The 23,042-nt window shown below is 41.5% G+C and overlaps 1 protein-coding gene and 1 long non-coding RNA gene across 3 annotated transcripts in view; one reads left to right on the top strand and one right to left on the bottom strand.

The window, feature by feature from the left end:
• Positions 1-18,221, bottom strand: part of LOC137210336 (uncharacterized) — a 37,650-nt gene extending 19,429 nt beyond the window's left edge. Inside the window, exon 1 of the long non-coding RNA XR_010936467.1 lies at positions 18,076-18,221. This is a non-coding gene — a long non-coding RNA (uncharacterized lncRNA). The remainder of the gene's footprint in view (positions 1-18,075) is intronic.
• The window catches only part of KCNB2 (potassium voltage-gated channel subfamily B member 2), a 394,479-nt gene that overhangs the window by 266,154 nt on the left and 105,283 nt on the right, over positions 1-23,042 (top strand). The window lies entirely within an intron of this gene.

The raw sequence follows: 23,042 nt of genomic DNA, 5'->3' as shown, positions 1-23,042 counted from the left end.
GTATTTCTCGACCACACCCTCAAGCCAGTTCTTCAACTCGGTAATGCTTACTTATCCTCCAGGCCCAAAGTCATGTCCTAAGGGAACTTTCTGGATGCTAAATCTGTATCCGATCTCTTTTTTTTTTTTTTTTTTTTTGCGGTACGCGGGCCTCTCACTGTTGTGGCCTCTCCCGTTGCGGAGCACAGGCTCCGGACGCGCAGGCTCAGCGGCCATGGCTCACGGGCCCAGCCGCTCCGCGGCATGTGGGATCTTCCCAGACCGGGGCACGAACCCGCGTCCCCTGCATCGGCAAGCGGACTCCCAACCACTGCGCCACCAGGGAAGCCCCTCAATCTCTTTTTACACACTCACAGCACCAAGTACGGCAGCCTCAAAATACTAACCTTGCTGAGGGTCCTACTCAGAACATCTCAAAGGTGAGGCCTCTTTCACTGTTCACACAATTATAATTCTACATCTGTTTGGCTCATTACTTGATTGACGCCTATTTTCCACATTAGACTATAAGGTGCTTGAGGACAGTATCATGAAACATAATATTTCTTGAACAAACATTGTACGAAGTGTTTTTTGTGTCCAGTTCTTTTGTGGCCCATTAGTCATTTCAAGCAATCAGAAAAGCAGCCTTTACATCTCGTAAATTACGAGCCAGAATTTGAATGCATGATGGTTAGGGATGATACTCTGTTCCATGTGAAGATAAAGTCCAAACATCAGATATTCTTTCTCTTTTCCAAGACTTTTTTTTTCTTTTCCGTGATGGTTTATTACAGGATATTGAACATAGTTCCCTGTGCCATTCAGTAGGAGCTTGTTGTTTATCCATTCTATATATAATAGTTTGCATCTGCTAATCCCAAACTCACACTCCATCCCTCCCCCACCCCCCTCCCCCTTGGCAACCATAGGTCTAAGACAAACATTTTAACCAATATCCCTAACCAGTTTCTCCTCCAGTATATAAAAATTTGTTGTCCTTACTCCTATATATCTTATTTTCACTCAAAGGTATATGTGAACTTAAAAATTATAATTAAATTAAAATTAAAATGAACAAAAAGAGAACATTGAACTTGGGGTAGTTACAGCTCCTCTCCCTGGCAGCTCCATGCAGCAAGGTACCATTACTCTGGGGAACTGAAAGGAAGGAAGGTTGATTAGCTCTGGGACGTTGGTCTCTGAGATAGAGGAAGACTTCCCTTTCAATGTTATTAGAGAAATACTTTTTTCAAAATGAATTCATAGTACAAATTTTGCCCCCAAATATGTCCTCTATCACTTCTCTGACAAGGACAATCAGTATACAAGAAGGTCTCTTCCTGAAGAAGCCTAAAAGATCCCAAATGCTCTAGATTCTCCAGTATATTTGGGGCTGACCGATGGCTGACATCAGACCTTCCACCATAAAATTTAGAAACAGATGCCATTCTTAAATTGTAATCTTTCTTCTTTTTAAAGAAATAAAGGAATACCATTATATAAGAATTAGGAAAGTGTTTTTTCAGTTATCTATTGCCACAATGATGCTGCATAATAAATAAGCACAATACATTGGTGGCCTACAATAATAAGCATTTTTTATTAAAGTATAGTTGATTTACAGTGTTGTGTTAGTTTCAGGTGTACAACAAAGTAAATCAGTTATACATATATATTTTTTTCAGTTTCTTTTCCCTTATAGGCTATTACAAAATATTGAATATAGTTCTCTGTTCTATACAGTAAGTCCTCGTTGGTTATCTATATTTTATATATAGTAGTGTGTATATGTTAATCCCAAAGTCTTAATTTATCCCTCCCCCCACTTGCCCTTTGGTAACTATATGTCTGTGCATATATTTCTTTTCTATGTCTGTGGATCTATTTCTGTTTCGTATATAAGTTCATTTGTATTATTTTTCTTTTTTTTAGATACCACGTATAGATGATATCATATGATATTTGTCTTTATCTGGCTTACTTCACTTAGTATGATAATCTCTACGTCCATCCATTGCTGCTGCAAATGGCACTATTTTATTCTTTTTTATGGCTGAGTAATATTCATATATATATATACCACATCTTCTTTATACATTCAGCTGTTGGTGGACGTTTAGCTTGATTCCATGTCTTGGCTATTGTAAATAGTGCTGCAGTGAACACTGGGGTGCGTGTATCTTTTTGAATTACGGTTTTCTCCGGATATATGCCCAGGAGTGGGTTTGCAGGATCATATGGTAGCTCCAGACTTTTTTTTTTTTTTCCTTGCTCACAAAAAAAAGCAAGCAGGAGAGAAATAATTGCCTAATGACTTTTCCAAGGGTAATTAACCTTTGCTTCTTATTATTTTTCTATACATCTTTTACTGTCTGGTTTATCTTGGTATCCATTATTCTAACTACAATTACCTCACTCTTTTAATTATTGTCAATGGGACCAGAACATTAAAGTTCCATTGGCTTAGTATCCCTCTCACCTTGACTCCTACTTGGATGCTTTTTACCCATGGAGCCAAGCTCCCCACTAGCCTGAAGTCTAGGTGGATGCGAGGTGGGTACCTCATTTGCACCTGAGATGCTATGGGGGAGGAGGAATACGCCAATTGGGAAGATGCCAATCAGAAGTTAGAACAGGTCATCAAACAGTCTGAAGAAACTTAGCAGAGAAGGTTTAGCACCAAGGAGACCGAGGTGAGAAAGCAGGTGAGACAGAGAAGGCTGAAGGTTTAGGAACAGGATGCCCATATAACTTCTCATTCATTTTATGCTGAGAATGAAAGGAGACACTTAAATAATTACACCAGAACAGGAGCCGTAAACCTGGACTGTCCCTGGCCAGGACACATGGTTGCCATCAGAGGGAAAGGAATCTAGAGCAATCCTTCAGACTCCGCTATGGTGGAGACTTTATCACTCTGTCCTCCTTTGTCCATATGTCCATTGCTGACCAACTCCTCTCTGATGGACACGTCAGTTCCTTCTCTTGCTTAGTTAAAGAAGTATCTTTAATCAGTCATGGTCAAGTCTTGTCTTTGCATCACTTGTCTTTAAGGTGACACGCCTGAATATCCCTGATGAGACCAGTTTTGTGTTAATTTTATAGTATGGCTAGTAGAGGAGAACAGACCTACATCCTTTATTCCCAAGGTTTTGAAGACTATCCTCCAATACCATTATTCCCAATTTTTTCTGCATTTATTAGAAGGACTTGCATTTAAAAAAAAAAGCACACCATTGTAAAGCAATTATACTCCAATAAAGATGTTAAAAATAAATAAATAAGTAAATTAATTAAAATACTTCACGGGAGGAAAAAAATTGGTATTATTTTTCAAAGTTTTGGAACCTCACATCAAGCAATTTTGGTGCTTGGAAGAGGGAAAGCATGGGTGCCCCGTTAAACATCCCAATCTAGGACTTCCCTGGTGGCGCAGTGGTTAAGGGTCCGCCTGCGGATGCGGGGGACATGGGTTCGTGCCCCGGTCCAGGAGGATCCCACATGCAGCGGAGCGGCTGGGCCCGTGGGCCATGGCCGCTGAGCCTGTGCATCCGGAGCCTGTGCTTCGCAACGGGAGAGGCCACAACAGTGAGAGGCCCGCGAACCGCAAAAGAAAAAAAAAAAAAAGAAAAGAAAAGAAACATCCCAATCTAAAGCCCGCCTGTCTCTGGGTGGATATTCTTAAGTATTTAAAATGTGATAGAATGGGTCAGAAAGGCATAGCATCAGCTGTGGAAATGGTGGTATGTAAATTATGGCTCAATTTGCTGTATAACTGTCGTATTTGTCAGGCTAGAGCATAAAAGCAAAGAGAAATGGTGAGCATCGTCGTCTCATGAAAAGAGGCCTGTCCCAATTATATTTATGTTATCTATTATCTTATCTTTCCAAACATTTCTTTTTCTACTAACATCTTACGTAACGAAATAAGCTTCAGTTATCTAGAACAGGTAAGGAAAGATTTCCATCTGTTTTCTTTTTTGTGTTTAGTTTAGTTTTGTTTTTTTTAACCTTCCTGATTTTGAGTCAGAATTTAAATTGGCTTTCCCCATTCCAAGTTTATAAAGGTATTTTGTCCTTTTCTTCTAGACCTGTTATGGTTTCATTTATTTTCAACACTTAAATCTTTGGCCCATCTGGAATTTATCCTGTCATAAGTGGATCCAGCTCTCCTTTTTCATATGGCTGACCCCTTACCCCAATAACGTGATGTTTATCATATACAAAGACCTATAAGTGACGGGGTCTATTCTTCTTAATCTTCTTCCATTGGTCTATCTATCTATTCATGTGCTTATATCCCATTGATTCAATTATGAAGGCCTCATAGTGTGTTGTAACATCTGGTAGGGTTAGTCCCATTTAATCTCTCTTCTTTCTCAGAATTTTCTTGGCTCTCCTTGTTTATTTGCTTTTCCATATAGACTTTAGAATCAGCTAGTTTCGTTTCTTTAAACTCATTGATATTTTTATTAGGATTATGTTAACTTCATAAACTCCATTAGGAGGAATGACAGCTTTCTGTTGCCACGTATTCTGATTCCAAATATATGAGATTTTTTTCCATCTATTAAGTTTTATTTTGTGTCCTTCAGAAATGTCTTAAAGTTTTCATCTAACTTTCCACATTTCCTGTTAAGTTTTATCTTTGGGAGTACTATTCCAAATGGGGTCTTTTCTTTCATTATGTCTTCTAACTTGTATTTATATACTAAGACTGTTGATTTCTGGGGTTCCCTGGTGGCGCAGTGGTTGAGAGCCCGCCTGCCGCTGCAGGGGACACGGGTTCGTGCCCCGGTCCGAAAAGATCCCACATGCCGCGGAGCGGCTGGGCCTGTGAGCCATGGCCGCTGGGCCTGCGCGTCCGGAGCCTGTGCTCCTCAACGGGAGAGGCCACAACAGTGAGAGGCCCGCATACCGCAAAAAAAAAAAAAAAAAAGTTCCTGGACCTAGACAATTACCTTTTCTGTGTCTACAGAGATGATCATGTTTTCCTTAAATCTGTAAATGTGATAAATGATATGAATACATTCCCTAATACCAATCTTTGTATATCCAGAATAATCTCTCCTGAGTCATGAAGTTTTACTGTTTTAATGTGTTACCAGGTCCTAACTGCTCCTATTTGATAAAGGATTCTTCCATTTATATGCATGAGTTCCGTTGATTTCTAGTTTTCTTCTGTGTGCAGTGCTTGCCAGATTTCGGTATGCATGTTGTACAGACTCATCCCGTAAAGAATTGGGGAGGGTTCTTTATGTTTCTGTGTCTTGGAGAAGTATAAATTGCATGGGAACTAGATGATCTTTAATGATACGGTAAAATTCCCAGCAGGCTTGTTGGATTGCCTACTACACATCAAACGCTGTGCTTGGTCATTGCAGATACAGGGATGAATGAACGATGGTCCCAGCCTTCAAGGAACTGGGATGTGATAAGCATGTCAGTAATATATTACAAAACGGGATTATTAGTTTCTATAATAAAAGTATAAAGAATGATTTGTTAAAAAAAACAGTGAACTATGCTCTGTCAATGATGGGGTTACTCATGAGAATGGCAGGCACAAGCCTAACCAATGCGATTTCAGGAGCCCTAACCCCCTAAACTCGCCTCCAGCTGCTGAAGTTCCTTCAGTAGGTGACTAAAGACTTCTGATTTCACATTATTTCATGTTGTGAGTCTTGAAATGCAGCTGCCCCTGGGAGCGGTGGAACACCCTTTTTGTTTACACTCAGAAAGAAATGATTGATGGACATCTGTTCCTGACGGTAATTTTATTTTTTTTTAACTTTTTTATTTTATATTGGAGTAGAGTTGATTAACAACGTTGTGTTAGTTTCAGGTGTACAGCAAAGTGATTCAGTTATACATATACATGTATCTATTCCTTTTCAAACCCTTTTGACTTCCCTGCTGTCCAGTGGTTAGGACTCTGCGCTTTCGCTACTGGGGTCCGGGTTTGATCCCTGGTTGGGGAACTAAGATCCCACATGCCACGTGGCCAAGAAAACAAACAAACAAACAAAAACAAAACAACAACAAAAAACTATAATACCACCTGATGGTAATTGTAGTACAGAAAAAGAAACAGTAAAGATTGTAAGTTCATGGTAGTGAGACCAGTGAGGAGGTCCCAAAAGGGAAAAAAAAGATTGTCAACAGTAAACTTGGGCTTCCCTGGTGGTGCAGTGGTTCAGAATCTGCCTGCCAATGCAGGCGACCTGGGTTCGAGCCCTGGTCCAGAAAGATCCCACATGCTGCAGAGTAACTAAGCCGGTGTGCCACAACTACTGAGCCTGCACTCTAGAGCCCACGAGCCACAACTACTGAGCACATGTGCCACAACTACTAAGCCCACGTGCCACAACTACTGAAGCCTACCTGCCTACAGCCTGTGCTCCGCACCAAGAGAAGCCACGGCAATGAGAAGCCTGTGCACCACAACGAAGAGTAGCCCCCGCTCACCGCAACCAGAGAAAGCCCGTGCGCAGCAACAAAGACCCAACGCAACCAAAACTAAAATAAATTAATTTTTAGAAAAACAACAAGTAAACTTTGTCAATTTTACTCCTTTGTCTGCGTATCTACCTGTAATGCAGTCAGTGAAGAGATTAGCTTGTTTCTTCACCAGTGTCTGTCTGCCTCTCTCTCTCACATTCTCTCACTCACTCTCACCTTTCTCTCTCTCCCATTCTTTCCCTCTCCTTGTAAATTTAGTAGAAGAATTATACAGAAAAGTACACCCACACCAGAAAACGGATACCTTGATTAATTTTCACAAACTAAACACACTCATGTAACCCTCAGCCCCCTCAACTGCCCTCCAGTGAGTACTCTCCTATTTTTTACCTTGAAGTAAATAAAATCATGTAATGTATGCTTTTTTTAATGTATTTGGTTTCTTTTGTTCAATATTATGTTTGTGAAATTCAGCCATGTTCCTATATGTTAATTCAGTTCTCAGTGCAGTGTAGTATTACATGTATGCATACACCACAATTTATTTATCTGTTCTTACATGGGTAGTTTTCAGTTTGGAGCTATAATGGATTCTCATACTGCCATAAGCATTCTTGTCCATGATTTTTCCTCATCTTCCTATTGGGTCTATACCTAGGAGTGGAATTCCTATGTCATAGGCTAGGCAGATGTTCGTCTTTTATAGGTACCGCCAACCAGTTTTCCAAAGTGGTTATGCTCATTTACAATCCCCCCAGCCGTGTACAGAGTTCCATTTGCTCTGTATCTTCATCAATACCTGCTAATGCCTATCATTATCATTTTAGCCATTCTGTGCAAGCCACACATGAAAGTTAGTTTCAGTGCTTAGTAAAGCTTTGGCTAATTTTGATGAAAGGACTCACTGTTTTTTTTTTCAATAAAAGGAATGGAAAGTTTTTAAGTAGTCAAAGATTTCATTCGTTCAGAGGAAAAACATCATCCTACTGAGGGCAATTTTCATTTCAGTCAATACTGGGCAAAGTCCAAACATTATCACGATGCACTTTTTAGGTGTAACAATGTTTTCCAATTGTAACGTTGCTGCTTTATTCTGTACACCATAGTTCTAATAAATGACGTCTCTCAGGGTGTGGAATAATAATTGTTCCACATAAATAATGCAAAGTAATGAGCCAAAGAATAGTTTGTGAATTACAGAGAAAACTGTGGGTTGAACTGTAGTAATGACTGAAAAATTAAAGAAGTCAATCAGAAAGTCAATAAAGAGGACTTAAGCAGAGCAGAGAAAGGAAACAGAGTTTTTTATTGAGGTTGAATACTTGAATACAGTTTTTTTAATAAAAAAAAACTTTTTTAAAAAGATAATGTAATGCAATGTAAAAGATAATAAGAGAAAATAGAAAATAAGAAAGATACATTTGTCACAATTAAATGACTCAAAGTTAGATCACCGTAAGTAGGACAAATTTTAGGATGTTTTATAGAGAGAAGAAAACATAATCAGCCATGCTTGAGACCAAGAAGGGAAGCTGGGATAAGATGGATCCTTCTAAAATGAAAATAGATTTCCTTAAAGAGGAAAGATTGGACAGATTTCTGCAGAATGTGATGAATAGTAATGCTCCTTACCGTGAGAAGTTAGTGAAGATAAGCTCCTTGGATTTAAGCTAGATCCCTGAACCCGGGTCCTCTGCAAATTGCACAGCTGCCAATGCATCAGCCTGGTTTTATTTTAACAACATTTACAATTTCCCTTTCTGTTGAAGCAAGGCTGAGGGACCATCTGAACAGATAATGAAATAACTGTGAAAGTTCAGAGCATGCTGAACAAAACAAAATATGTTTTGCCTGATTTATGCAAACTAAACATATCGTCAAGGTTTTGAAGCAGTTAGTCCAAAATCTGCACAAAATGCAGCATTTTTCTCAAGTAGCCTGGCAGCAGATGAATTAAATGGAAATGTGCCTCTGAAACAGTTCGATCAGATTGTATAGATGTGCTGAACATTTTGGTAGTTTCGTGATCTGAATTCATGAAAAATGTCTTTTCCTTAAGGACTACCCTATCAAGTTCACCCTAAAACCACAACTCTTGCCCCTTATTAATGGAGTTCTTCCATTACAGATTCTAGAAGCACCTTTATTTTTGAAACCTCTGCTAAAAAGGAAGTGAAATTAAATACATTGTTTACTCCTTTCCCCGTGAAAAAACAAACCAGATCGATAGTGGGCCTCTATGACTTGCTTTCACACAGAGAAGGTCCAGGACTTTGTATGTCTGAGGAGGGCTTTTCCACCCTCTGACCATGGCTGCAGTGAAGAGGTCAATGAATTCTGCAAATATCCAAAGTTGGAGAATTCTTTTTGTTTTTTTAATTGGAGTATAGTTGATTTACAAGGTTGTGTTAGTTTCAGGTGTACAGCAAAGTTAATCAGTTATACATATATCCACTCTTTTTTAGATTATTTTCCCATATAGGCCATTACAGAATATTGAGTAGAGTTCCCTGTGCTATACAGGAGTCCTTATTAGTTACCTATTTTATGTATAGTAGTGTGTATATGTCAATCCCAATCTCCCAATTTATCCCTCCCCCCAGCCTTTCCACCCAGTAACCATCAGTTTGCTTTCTGCATCTGTGATTCTATTTCTGTTTTGTAAATAAGTTCATTTGTACCCTTTTTTTAGATTCCACATATAAGTGATATCATATGATATGTGTCTTTCTGTGTCTGACTTACTTCGTTTAGTACAACAGTCTCTAGGTCCATCCATGTAGCTGCAAATGGCATTATTTCATTCTTTTTTAAGGCTGACTAATATTCCATTGTACGTACGTACCACATCTTCTTTATCCATTCCTCTGTCAATGGACATTTAGGTTGCTTCCATGTCCTGGCTATTGTAAATAGTGCTACAGTGAACATTGGGGTTGCATGTATCTTTTCAAATTATGGTTTTCTCCGGATATATGCCCAGTAGTGGGATTGCTGGATCATATGGTAATTCTATTTTTAGTTTTTTAAGGAACCTCCATACTGTTCTCCATAGTGGCTGTATCAATTTACATTCCCACCAGCAGTGCAAGAGGGTTCCCTTTTCTCCACATCCTCTCCAGCATTTATTGTTTGTAGATTTTTTGATGATGGCCATTCTGACCAGAGTGCGAAGTTGGAGAATTCTTAAACCCAACTGTCATACATCCTAGTGTGTTAGATACTGAAGGAGGTTGCAACCTGCAGAAAAATAATCTTCCAAGGGGAAGAAAAAAACCCACTGTGCCCGGAGAAGACTTGAAAGGATTTTGAATGAATAAAAGTTTCTGCTGTGATGAGTTCTCAATGGTTTTATATTTCTGAAGGAGCAAATTGTGATTCATAGAGCAAAACCTCGGTTAGGGCTATGACAAGTGGTACTTAAAATAGCCTTGCTCTCTCCTTCTCTCCCAGCACTTCCGCCTCATCCAGCAGGTTTATTCAAGGCCTAGCCTATAGACACTGGAAAACAAGCGATGCATACTGTAACTGACATCTTAAAAAGACATGGCAGAACTTCCCAAATAGTCACTGATTTTTCTATAATGCCTTTGGAGGAAGCAGAGTAACCCAGCTTTTGACTCAATAATATCTCGGATTTTGGTGTGAAGAGTTTCTGCTCTTATGAAAAGGGAAATGTCATCATTTCTCTACTTCTTTGGCGGTGTCTGATGAGATTTCTACGTCCCTTGCTTTTCACCTTTCCTCATTGGACTCTGCAATAGTCAGTCTCCACCTATCGCATTAACATTCTTTTCAGTAACTTTCCCAACAAAAACCCAAGGAATTGGACTTCCCTGGTGGTGCAGTGGTTAAGAATCGCCTGCCAATTCAGGAGACACGTGTTCGAGCCCTGGTCCGGGAAGATCCCACATGCCGCGGAGCAACTAAGCCCGTGGGCCACAGCTACTGAGCCTGTGCTCTGGAGCCTGTGAGCCACAACTACTGAAGCCCGCAAGCCACAACTGCTGAAGCCCACACACCCTAGAACCCGTGCTCGGCAACAAGAGAAGCCACCGCAATGAGAAGCCCGCACACCGCAACGAAGACCCAGCGCAACCCATAAATTAATTAATTAATTTTTTTTTAACCCAAGGAATTATTTCTCTTAGACCTAATGGGTGACTTACCAAACCTTCTCCACCCCTTGTCGGCCTTCTTGCTGGATTGACTATTAGCAACAGTGCCAGTTAGTTTTTTTTGTTTGGTTGGTTTTTTTTTTTGCTGAGAACAAATGCTTTTATTCACTCATTCATTCAATAAACGTCCACTGAATGTTAACTATGAATAAGCAAAAAGACTCTTTCTTAGCAAAAAGACTAAGTAGGCTTTTACCTCAGGGGTCAGTCTGGCCAACAGTATGTTGTGGAACTGTTAAAACATTAGCATTAAGAACTTTATTCAGCGTAGCCCAGACACATTCTACTAAGAGCTAGCACATGTATTAGTACCTCTGGTCTTCACAACGTCCCTGCAAGTAGGTGTCATCACGCTCCTTTTTCAGACGAGACACGAGAGGTAACTTCCCCACGGCCACAGAGCTAGAGTGGCCGGCTGGGACCCACACCACACACCGCTGCAGCCCGACACAGCTGTCTAAGAACTGGGGGGATAAGGCACTGCCCAGGCAACAGGAAGATTCGTTTTTGAGAACATCCTTCTCTGAGGAATGACCACCTCTTCAGTAGCGAGGTCAGCGCAGTGGAGAAGGGCAGTTGGGGGAGGACAGCCGGGTCCACTCTACACACTTCACATCATCCTCAGTGCCCAGGGTGCACCCATGGCCCTCAGCAAACTCAGGCGAGTGTCCTGTCGCGGGGCAGACTCCCCGACTATGGGGCCTGTGCTGGGTCTGAAGCCTTGTCCAGCCAGTCAGTTTTATTGGGGATTCCTTGGTGATGGATAAAAAGTGAAGATGATTAGAATGCCTTGCAACTCTCTCCTTATAGAATATGTCCATTTTCTCATCACAATACTGCTGGACATGTTTTTATGCACATTCTCTATCATGTTTTTAAATCTAATTTAGTAAAAAAAAAATTCATAGATTATATCAAATTCTGTGCCAATAAAATGTTTCATAGACATCTTCATGGATGTCTCCTCTGTCATCAAATGGGAAATTTGAGTAGGGGAGGACGGATTGACTAACTATTGTTATTTTACAAATGAACAAATGTGTGGAAGGACAGATATGATATACAGCTTTACCCAATGGAGTTAATGGCCCATAATTTAATGCCAGATTCATACCTCCGAGTTTCACGCTTAGAATGTGCTGCTATTCTAACTCCAAGTGGGAACAATTCTTGCAGCCATTCTCTTTGTAGGCAAAGCAAATGTATGATCCTCTAACAAAAATGAAAAAAAGAAGTAATATCATGGCCTACCACTGTAGTATGGAACAAAAATATTATATAACTTCTTTACTAATGCCAAGATTTTTTTTCTGACAGTCAAATAACTTGCTAAATTTAAATCTCTTACTCCTACTAAAATGCATCAAGACTCATTTCAAGTCCAATATTCTTTGTACCTTAGGAGAGAATTTGATTTGGAAAAATTATACAACGGACAGCATATAAAACCAATACAATCCTTGTTCCACTCCTGATTTGCTCTGTGACTTTGAAAATGTCAGTTTAACTTCCTGGGGCTCACCTGGGAAATGCAGAGTCATACCTCCTTCACACATCGCCTTTTTTTTTTTTTTTTTTTTTTATGGGACCTCTATTAAATCTAGGCCTTAAAGTTTCACTATTTCCTAATTTGAGTCAGGGTCTTTTTTTTTTAACATCTTAATTGGAGTATAATTGCTTTACAATGGTCTGTTAGTTTCAGCTTTATAACAAAGTGAATCAGCTATACATATACATATATCCCCATATCTCCTCCCTCTTGCGTCTCCCTCCCACCCTCCCTATCCCACCCCTCTAGGTGGTCACAAAGCACCGAGCTGATCTCCCTGTGCTACGCGGCTGCTTCCCACTAGCTATCTATTTTACATTTGATAGTGTATATAAGTCCGTGCCACTCTCTCACTTCGTCCCAGCTTACCCTTCCCCTTCCCTGTGTCCTCAAGTCCATTCTCTACATCTGTGTCTTTATTCCTGTCCTGCCCCTAGGTTCTTCAGAACCTTTTTTTTTTTTTTTTAGATTCCCTATATATGTGTTAGCATACGGTATTTGTTTTTCTCTTTCTGACTTACTTCACTCTGTATGACAGTCTCTAGGTCCATCCACCTCACTACAAATAACTCAATTTCGTTTCTTTTTATGTCGGAGTAATATTCCATTGTACATATGTGCCTCATCTTCTTTATCCATTCATCTGTTGATAGACACTTAGGTTGCTTCCATGTCCTGGCTATTGTAAATAGTGCTGCAATGAACATTGTGGTACATGACTCTTTATGGTGTTCTCAGGGCATATGCCCAGTAGTGGGATTGCTGGGTCATATGGTAATTCTATTTTTATTTTTTTAAGGAACCTCCATACTGTTCTCCATAGTGGCTGTATCAATTTACATTCCCATCAACGGTGCAAGAGGGTTCCCTTTTCTCCACACCCTCTCCAGCATTTGTTGTTTGTAGATTTTTTGGTGATGGCCGTTCTGACTGATGTGAGGTGATACCGCATACATATCGCTATTGTAAGGACAAAGTGATATGAACTGGCACAGTGCTGAGCCAGGTGGGTGGGAAAATCTTTTAGGTAATTATGATGTAAGTTTTTCAATTAACTGATATTGAGTGAATATATTTTATGATGATATTTTAGAAATGCTTTATCTTCTAAATCTGATGCTAATCTTTAGGCTGTACATTTCCCTTCAGTAGCCTAACATAAAATTCTTCCTCTTCTGTCCCTCCTGATACACTCCTTGGTACACCTACCATGTACCAAGAGACACTGTGTTTGTTCAGTGTCTTTGCTCTCATTCATCACATTTGATTAATCAAATCTTTCCAGTCCTTTTATTCACAGCTCCCCTCCTCTCCATCTTATCTTCTAGTGTAGACCCTCCCAACCTGACACCTAAACAACTGCAGGTTCGAATCCAGGCTCCACTACTTACCAGCAGTGTGAAACCCTTCTTCTGGGTCTCAGATTCCCCAGTGATAGAATGGAGAGTAAAACCCGGGACAGAGAAAGTAAAACTCACCCTGGTAACAATCAGGCTGCGATAACAGACAAAGTCAGAGACGAAGTCAACACAAAACAATGATTCTTCCAAGGTCAGCCACCAGATGTCTTACCACTTTCTTTTTGAATGGTTACTGCTTTCTTTTTTTATTTTTATTTTTTGCGGTATGCGGGCCTCTCACTGTTGTGGCCTCTCCCGTTGCGGAGCACAGGCTCCGGACGCGCAGGCTCAGCGGCCATGGCTCACGGGCCCAGCTGCTCCACGGCATGTGGGATCCTCCCGGACCGGGTCCCGAACCCACGTCCCCTGCATCGGCAGGCGGACTCTCAACCACTGCGCCACCAGGGAAGCCCTGCTCTTCTTTTTATCATCATCATCATCATCATCATCATTATCATCATAGCACCCGTTTCACTGAGGTCTGCCACCAATCACTTCCCTCGCAAGTCACCCTGCATGGGGCTTCAAATTACTGTCATCTATTTATACTGTTATTTGAATTTTTCAGTGGTTCTCCATTGCTATCAAATAAAGTCCAAACTCAGTCTCATATCCAACCCCTGCTATATTGACACCAATGACCTGTGTCTTCTACCAAAAAGCTTCTACTCCACCTGGCTGGTTTTTTCTCCTGGTTCCCAAAGCAGCGCTTACATGTGGCCTGTGCTCTTCTACTCAAGACAGATTCCCATCTTGTAATGGCCCTCTGACTTCCTTTCCAACTCTCCAAATACTGCCCATCTTTTTTCATCCTACTGCAAAGCCCTCCTCCCCCAGAAGGTATCCTCCTTAAGCTCTCACCCCCTCTTATCCAGACAAAGCCTTGTTTATTTCATTCAACTTGCATAAAATCATATACTTCTTTGTATGGTTACTTTTCTCACAAATACATTTCTATCAGTTTGTAAGCCTTCAGCAAATACTGGATCATATCTCTCTTTTTATTACAAATAATTTTTGTCATAAGTAAATGATATCTTTTGAATAAACAGCTTCACAAATCAACTCTTCCATTTCCCTAAGAAGTATATTTATTCCATGAACTCCTTTCCAACTAATTTACACAGTGAATTTCTCTAAATATGTGGGATTTCCAGGGTAGGCTCCTCAAACATGTTCAAGGTGGGATTTTCAATTCCAGACTTCAAAAAAAGGCATAATTTGCACATAATTACATTGCCTTTATCTGTCTCTCTGTTGCAAAATTGCATCTAGAAATGCTTGCCTGTATCTGAGCTATGACTTTTTTTGCTCTGTGGTAGTTTGAACTTTTCAGTTCTCTTACTTTGTGAAATAGCATCATAGTGAATTTCTAATTATTTATACCTCTAATTCTGCCCCCTTGAATTAAAGTAATACTATTTTCTTTACCTCTTGAAGTTTTCTAAACTGTTCAACTTATCCTCTCTAAATTTATTACCCTACTTTTGATTCCCTCTGTCAGATCAGTTTATAATCATCTTCCATTTCACTCATTCTGACTTATTCAGACAGAACCATCCTATTTTGCTAAAGTTTATTGGTTTTGCTAGTTTCTTCTCAACATGATCTCCTTCCTTTGAGACGCTCTTGCTACAAAGTCCAGGGCATGTTTCTATTCTTATTCATCGTTTTCATACAAGCCAAATATATTTTTTTTCTAATATCCTTGAAAAGAAGAAGTGTCACCTACTAAGGTTTTATTATAGTATTCCTTAGCATGTTCTAGCACTTTTCTTAGAGATTTAAATACCCCTACCCACTGAATCAGGATTATATTTTCTTCCTCAAATTTCATTTCTCAAAAGACAATATTCTCTAACAGACAAAACAAAGAAGTTAGTGGCTTTGTCCTATTATGACTTGCCTTTAACCATGAATATTCACTGAACCCTCCTGTTCACATTCTCATCTGGTACCGAGAACCATCATCCTGGCCCCTATGTACTCACGAGGGATGTTGTCAGGATTGTTGCGTTTGCCCGTGAAGCCTCCTGATCTACTCTTAAAAAGTACTAAATAAATGTGTAGTAGTTATTTATTTATTTTTTTTTTTTTTGCGGTACGCGGGCCTCTCACTGCTCTGGCCTCTCCCGTTGCGGAGCACAGGCTCCGGACGCGCAGGCTCAGCGGCCATGGCTCACGGGCCCAGCCACTCCGCGGCATGTGGGATCCTCCCGGACTGGGGCACGAACCCGTGTCCCCTGCATCGGCAGGCGGACTCTCAACCACCGCGCCACCAGGGAAGCCCCAGTAGTTATTATTAATATGACTAATGACTAGTCCTGTTATTACTCTGTTCGTATTCTAACACAGGACTGAAGAAGACCCGCACAACACTGGGAGGGGGTGGGGAGACAACAAATTCAGGTGCAAAGACCTAAGTTCAAATCCTGGCTCCAACCCCTTATAGCCAGATGACCTTGGATGACACTAAACCGCTCTGAACCTCAGTTTCTACTGTAGATAATAGCAACTATTTAATACAGCTGTTGACGTTTTACACGAAAGTGAAATACCAGAATTTATTAAAGAATTTGAAGCTAATGATCTCATCCCAAGAAGTTTCTACACTCCACTTAACTGATTCCTCAGTTAACACACACACACACACACACACACACACACACACACACACACACACACACACACACACACACACACACACACACACACACACCCTGAGCCCCACAGTGTACAGAATTGGGAAAACTAGACAACGATTAATAAAATGTAGTCCCATTAAATTCACCTTCTATAAGCAGTCATTGATCCTTCTTTACAACAAACGTGAAAGGAAGAAAAAGCGAGAGAGAGAGAGAGAGAGAGAGAGAGAAAGGAAACCACGCAGTCATCCTTTCCTCTTGCTTCTTCCTTAGCCCCTCCCCCCGTCCAATCAATTGCCAAGTCCAGTGACTAAGGTGCTTTTCACCACCTAAATATATCTCACACTCACCCCCTTTCCTGCATCTTCATCCCACTCCCCCCACCAACATCTCATCCTAGGCTACCGCCAGCCTGCCAACACCATTTTTGCCCCTCTCCAATCTATTTGCTAATCTGATCATGTCACCATCCTCCTTGAAACTGTCTGGTGACTTCTAGGTCACTGTAAAGGGCCATTCTTCAGGGAATAGCAGTGTGTACCTGTAGCTGCTGCCCTGTCTCAGTTAACAAGACTGATACTTTGGCCTTGCCGGCACTTGTCATATCCTGTACTGTTTGCTGGTTAGTTGTGCATTTGTCTTATGTTCCGTCTTTGCTGGTAAGTTCCTTGGTGGGGAGGCCCAGTGCCACACACATGCCAAGTGCGTGGTATCTGTGTGTTGAATGATGTGACGATCTAGTTGCAAAGACAAGCCACAGAGGTGAAAGAGTAGAGAACAAGTCTGAAGCAATATCTTCAGATTCTGTGCTATCGGCAGCATACTTAAGTGTTGTGTGAGGCCTTCTTATCTTGCTTGGAAAGAAGCAAGTGCGGTCAGATGTCTTGCTTACTTCCCTCCACCTCTACCATCCTAGTCCAAGCACCACCATTTATCATTTGGACAATTCAATCTCTCTTACTACCCTACCCTCTACCTTCTACCCAGTTCAATCTTCAGTAGCAGCCACGGTGATATTTTTGAGTGACTATAAATCAGATTATGTCACTTCAATGTTTGAAACTTTTGAATGATTTTCTATTAAACTTAGAATAAAATCCAAGCTTAGTATATGGTCCTCTGGATTCAGACACCTTCTTCGTTCTCTGACCTCTAGCTCTTCTGTGTGACTGGGATGGTCTTTGCCAGGATCCTCCCAAGACCTAGCTCCTTCATGTCATTCACAGCTCAGTTTAAATGCTGCCACCACATCACCCAAAGCTGTGGGATATTTATTTATGTGGAATGGTCTGTCTCCCACTGTGTCCCTCACCAGCTCACTGGGGTATGGTACCCTATCCATCTAGTCCACCACTGATCTCCCAGAGCCTAGACCAGTACCTGGCTCCCAAAAAAATGCAGGTGGGGAGGTTGGGATTAACATATACACACTACTATATATAAAATAGATAATCAATAAGGACCTACTGTATAGCACAGGGAACTCTACTCAATACCCTGTAATAACCTCTATGGAAAAAGAATCCGAAAAAGAATAAATATATGTATATGTATGACTAAACCACTGCTGTACACCTGAAACTAACGCAGTATTGTAAATCAACTATACTCCAATATTAAGTAAAAATTTTAAAAGCAGGTGCGGGATATTTGTTCACTTCCCAAGCACTCCCTCATATCCGAAGCCAGTCATTTTGCAAATCCTTCATCTCCGCTTTCATGAACATGCTCTCTGCCTCATAAGGCATCTCTGTAACTTAGGAACCTCTCTAATACCCTCTGTTTGCTCAACATTTATGATCCAGCAGATAGCCCGAAAGAGAAAGCCACCATGAGTCACGCTGTGCAATTTCGAGTACCTTGGGAGAGGTGACATTTTTCACAGTGTCAGCTGCAGTACTTTCCAAGTGCTTCCCTGTTGCCATGGAAGAGGCTTTATGAAGCAAATCCAGCCAAAGAGAAGCAGGTTCTCCACGGCTCCTGAAGTCTGTGCACAGACACCATCCCCCAGACGGGCCCAGCAAAGGACTTGCTCGTGGCAGGGCCCCAGTCAAGGCTGATCTGAGTTAAATGGACTTGGGACTTTGATGCCTATCGTACACACTCTGCTTCCAAGTCCCTGTCAAATGCCAGTTTCCAGGTTTGCAGATAAAAGTTGCATGATAATCTTTACTGGAACCTAAATTCTCTAAACATTGACAATGACAATGACAACACCTGTCATTTTTTTTCTACCCATAATAATCCTTATAGCTCACATTTATTCAGCACTTGCTTTCATTGTCTCACTTAATTCTAAAAACCATCAAGGTGGCAGATACTATAATTAGTTCCATTGTACCAAGTAAGAAATCGAGCCTCAAAGAAATTAAGTAAATGATCACAGGTGACACAGAGAACACACACGTAAGACCAACCTCAACCCAGATGCTGCCCTGGGGACCACTGGCTTCACTTTCCCCTCTAGGGGGGTTTCCAAGAAGCCTGCGTGGGTCCTTCAAGGACTGTGCAGGAGCCCCCGTCTTGTAGCTGGCAGTGGTTGATGATCAAAAGGCAGCTATATTTTTGTCTCCTGCTGTCCCTTTGAACTCTATGCACTGTGAGTAATATTCCTCTTCTCCACAGACCCCATAATTTTTCTGCTCACTCAGAGGTAGCCACTTCATGTGGCTGTCTTCATTGAGACATGAGAGAGTAGGGTCTAAGGTACTAGTTGGCACTCAGAAGTTGCTTGAATCTGCTCTCTGGGCTTAGCTTGCTTTCAGCCACCTTGGCCCCGCCCCTTTCCTGTGTCCACTCCCCACCGGTCAAGGAGAGAGACAAGGGAATAAGACAGTTCTTACTTGAACTAGCGCCCCTGAAAGCCGGCTCCATGCTTCCTGGCCTGACAGATGTTTAAAAGCTGACTCTCTTGCACCTCTGTGTCCATGACTCTCTGGAGGACCCCTGCTGGATTCTCCTGCCCTATTCCCTGGCCCTCCCACCCCGGCCCGCTGGTCACTCCCTGGGCTCTGCCATCACCCTGTGTAGTGCCTGAAGACCATCGCTGCTGGGGTCCTCCTGCCCCCGAGACAGGACTGGTGGGTGGTATCTAAGAAAATCCAGCAGCCCTCTCTCCTGCTTGGACCACAGGCTCACTCATGTCCCTTGTCCCCCAAACTCTGCAAGTACTCATCTCAAAGCAGCAGTTTTATGGTCCTGAGACCAAAGCAGTGAGTCTTCTCTGGATATGCTGATTCATGGTGTCCCGGTTGTGGCATGTCCCACAGCTGTCGGCCCCCCACTAGACTGGCAGTGTAAGAGACTGCAGCTTTCGGGATGGGGGAAGTGGGTGGGGACCCAGGGCAAGCGTGAATCTAAAGGGCCTGCCCACAGCCCCCTTTCTCTCTCTTCTACACTCTGATTTCTTTTCTTTTCTTTTTTTTTTTCATTCTCATAAGATACACATAACATGAAATTTGCCATTTTAACTATTTTTAGGTGTACAGGTCTATGGCCTTACATATATTCACATTGCTGTGCGAGCATCACTGCCATCCATCTCCAGAACTTTTCAGCTTCCCCAACTCAAACTCTGTACCTGCTAAACACTGACTCCCCATTCCCACCTCCGCACAGTCCCTGGCAGCCACCGTCTGCTTCCTGTCTCTTTGAATTTAACTATGCTAGGAACCTCATGTGAGCGCAGTCCTACGATAGTTGTCCTTTTGCGACTGACTTATTTCACTTAGCAAAATATCTTCAAGGTTTATCCATATTGTAGCATGTGTCCAAATTTCCTTTTTTTAAAGCTGAATAGTATTCCATTTCACATTTTCTTTACCCATTCATCCATCAGTAGACCTTTGGGTTGCTCCCATCTCTTGGCTATTGTGAATAATGCTTCTATGAACATGAGGGTACAAATGTCTAAGTCCCTGCTTTCACTTCCTTGGGTATACACTCAGAAGTGTAATTGCTGGATCATATGGTAATTCTATTTGTAATTTTTTAAGGAATCACCATACCATTTTCCACTGTGGCCGCATCATTTCACATTCCCACCAACAATGGACAGCATTTCAATTTCTCCACAATCTCCCCAACACTTGTTATTTTCTGGTTTTGTTTTTGTTTTTTTATAATAGCAACCATTATGAGTGTAAAGCAGTATCTCATTGTGGTTTGTGTGTGTGTGTGTGTGTGTGGTACACGGGCCTCTCACTGTTGTAGCCTCTCCCGTTGCGGAGCACAGGCTCCGGATGCGCAGGCTCAGCAGCCATGGCTCACGGGCCCAGCCGCTCCGCGGCATGTGAGATCTTCCCAGACCAGGGTACGAACCCGCGTCCCCTAGCATCGGCAGGCGGACTCTCAACCACTGCGCCACCAGGGAAGCCCTCATTGTGGTTTTGATTTGCATTTCCTTAATGACTAGTGAGGTTTTCGTGTGCATGGACCATTTGTACATCTTTTTTGTAGGAATGTCTATTCAAATCCTCTGCCCGTTTTTAATCAGGTTTCTGTTGTTGTTGTTGAATTGTAGAGGTTCTTTATATATTCAGGATATCAATTCCTTATCTGATATATGATTTGAAAATATTTTCTCCCGTTCCATGGACTGTCTTTTCACTCTGTTGGTGGTGTCCTTTGATACACAAAAGTTTTTAATTTTGAGGTAGTACAACTGATCTATTTTTTCTGTTGCCAAAGCTTTTGGTGTCATATCCAAGAATTCATCCAGTGTCACAAAGCTTTTCCCCTGTTTTCTTCTATTGGTTTTATAGTTTTAGGTCTTGATCTACTTTGAGGTAATTTTTGTATATGGTGTAATGTATCTAACTCCCTTTTCAAGGTTCTGATTTGCTGTGGGTCTTAGCATCACAGATTTTTCTCTAGAAATCTCATATGCAAATTTTTCTTACACTTACTTTGTATCCAGTATTTATCACGCTGGTACTTCAGTCAAAGCTGAGTCAGGAAGAGTCTAATTCTAACAGCTGTATGATAGGAATAGCAGAAGTAGAAACTGCAAATTATCGACTCTTCCCCAGTTGGATTCCATGTAGCTCAAATCCAACTAGAGCAGAAGGTCCACACGTTGGAGTTTCCCACCCTAACAAAAGCAAAAACGGAGTAAAATTTTTGATATCTGTGAACAGTAAGGAAAGGCAAGAGGAGTATTCCACTTATAGAAGAGAAGACTGAGGGGTGATAAGAATAGTTTTCAAACATATGACAAGGGTTGCAGACAGCGGTTCCCTTACTTCACCGAGGAAAGAATAAAAGGAAATAAGTTTAAATTGTAGCATGAGGGATTATTTTAGATATATCCTGAGAATGTGTATCTAGGTTACCAAGGATGGTAAATCTCTCTGTCTTTAGAGATTTTTCTTTTTAAAGGATATAGAAGACTTAATTGGGGTGGGGGGTGAAATAAATGATTCAAAGTTTCTTCCCTGCTGAGAAATGATATTGCAGGAAAAAACCCATGTTTTGAAAGGAATCAGTTTCTTATCTGACTAGTCAGTAATTTTGAACACTAAATTAAAAGCCAGAGTGCTCTCAGCTATAACTTCCACATATGTTGCTGCCTATTCCCTTTATACAATTTCTGTGTCATTTACGATAGCTAAATGTATGCAACAGTAATAGCTACGTGGAATCTTTATGTTACTTTTGCTTTTTCCTTCTCTGCTGTATTTGTTTTATATTTGAATGTTGCAAAGAAAGGATCAAACAGCATTAAATATTTCTTTGCTATTATGGTCACCTATGGGTTGCCACTGTTATGAAAGGAAACTGGCTCGAATATCTGTAACATCAGATAATTCAAGAATCAGTTTGGTTTTGGAATATAGCATCTGACTTAGCAGGGAAAGATTGACCTTTTTTTTTTTTTTTTTTTTTTTTTTTGCCGTACGCGGGCCTCTCCCATTGCGGAGCACAGGCTCCGGAAGCGCAGGCCGAGCGGCCATGGCTCACGGGCCCAGCCGCTCCGCGGCACGTGGGATCTTCCCGAACCGGGGCATGAACCCGTGTCCCCTGCATCGACAGCCGGACTCTCAACCACTGCGCCACCAGGGAGGCCCTGACCTTCTTCTGATAGGTGAAGGGAAGGGAAGCTGGCTGTTAGTAAATTTAGTTTGCATCCTTTGCTCAGGAGGAGAAGGAAGAGGAGAAAAGTAACTTGGATGTATCTTGGGAAGTCAACTGGACATGAGATTCTTTTCCATAGTTAATCCATTAAATAATCAATGTGTGAGCTGACCTAATAACATTAGCAATCCCAGTTCTTTTTTTTTTTCCTAGTGAATTCAAGTCACTTTCAGCTAGGTTACACTTGGAATGTTTACCTTCCCACAGAGTTATTATTACTTCCTTACTAATGCAGAAAGTGAACCTCTCAGATGTTGCAGTTATAGTTGGCTTTTCCCCTGAAGCTCATCTCTGGCTCTAACCTCTGCTTGCCTGTCTGGCCTCATCTCATCCCATTTCCCACCCTGTCTCAGCCCCACCCTCTTTTCCAGAAGTAAGTCCTCTACGCCAGCCACGTTGCACTACGTATCTCCTTTGTGCCTTCTCAGATGGCCATTCCTGCCCTGAACATGTAGTGATTGTACCCTTCAAGACTCTTCCAAGCCTTCCTGCTTCTCACACTTAACCCAGACTGAGTGGCATTTTTTTCACGGTACCCAGGGTTTCCCCCATCACGGAACTCTATATTTGTAGCTGTCCATGTACGTGTCACTCCGAACATTATCTCCACTCTCTCTGAGCTGCTCAGTGGAAGGGCTGTGACATGAAACCCTTGCATCTGGCATATAAATGTGTGCAGTGATTAAATGAA

The sequence above is a fragment of the Pseudorca crassidens genome, chromosome 17 (genome assembly GCF_039906515.1).
Source record: "Pseudorca crassidens isolate mPseCra1 chromosome 17, mPseCra1.hap1, whole genome shotgun sequence".
In the NCBI taxonomy this organism is placed as follows: Eukaryota; Metazoa; Chordata; class Mammalia; order Artiodactyla; family Delphinidae; genus Pseudorca; species Pseudorca crassidens.
The sequence above is the reverse complement of the archived record's forward strand: the minus strand, read 5'-3'. Positions and strand labels throughout refer to the sequence as shown.